The following is a 567-nucleotide window of genomic DNA, read 5'->3' as shown; positions in this document are numbered from 1 at the left end:
AACTTTTTTTAGGAGTTATAGACATCCATTACATAATATAATTAGGGGTGGCAATTTGAGCCCAACCCGCCCAGAGATTAATGGGTTGGGCTACAAACATTTTAGCTCATGGGTCAATTTGGGCTGAGCCCGAGTTAACCCATTATTTTCTATAACCCATTTTGACCCATTAAACAGCCCAAATACAACCCATGAAACTCACCCAAAACAAAGGAATCACAACCCAACTTATCTAGAAATTTACTTAGTTGTCCCAATTTTACTTTTTTTTTTTGTATTTTTAATTTTCTGTTCTTTTGTTTTTCTGCACCACCCACCCTACCCCCTACCCCACCCCAACCCCTGAAAAATTATTTTACTTTTTTTTATATTATCAATTTTATGTTTTTTTTGTGTTTCTGCACCACCACACCCTACCCCCTCCCCCCCCCCCCACCACCACAAAACAACCTTAAAAAAAATTTTAGTTTTTTTTTTTGTATTTTTAATTTTCTGTTTTTATTTTATTTTCCTGCACCAACCACCCAGCCCCTACCCCCCACCCCCACCCCGTGAAAACCCCCTCAA

This window comes from Nicotiana attenuata, unplaced genomic scaffold, assembly GCF_001879085.1.
Source record: "Nicotiana attenuata strain UT unplaced genomic scaffold, NIATTr2, whole genome shotgun sequence".
Lineage (NCBI taxonomy): Eukaryota > Viridiplantae > Streptophyta > Magnoliopsida > Solanales > Solanaceae > Nicotiana > Nicotiana attenuata.
Note: the sequence above shows the minus strand (reverse complement) of the source record.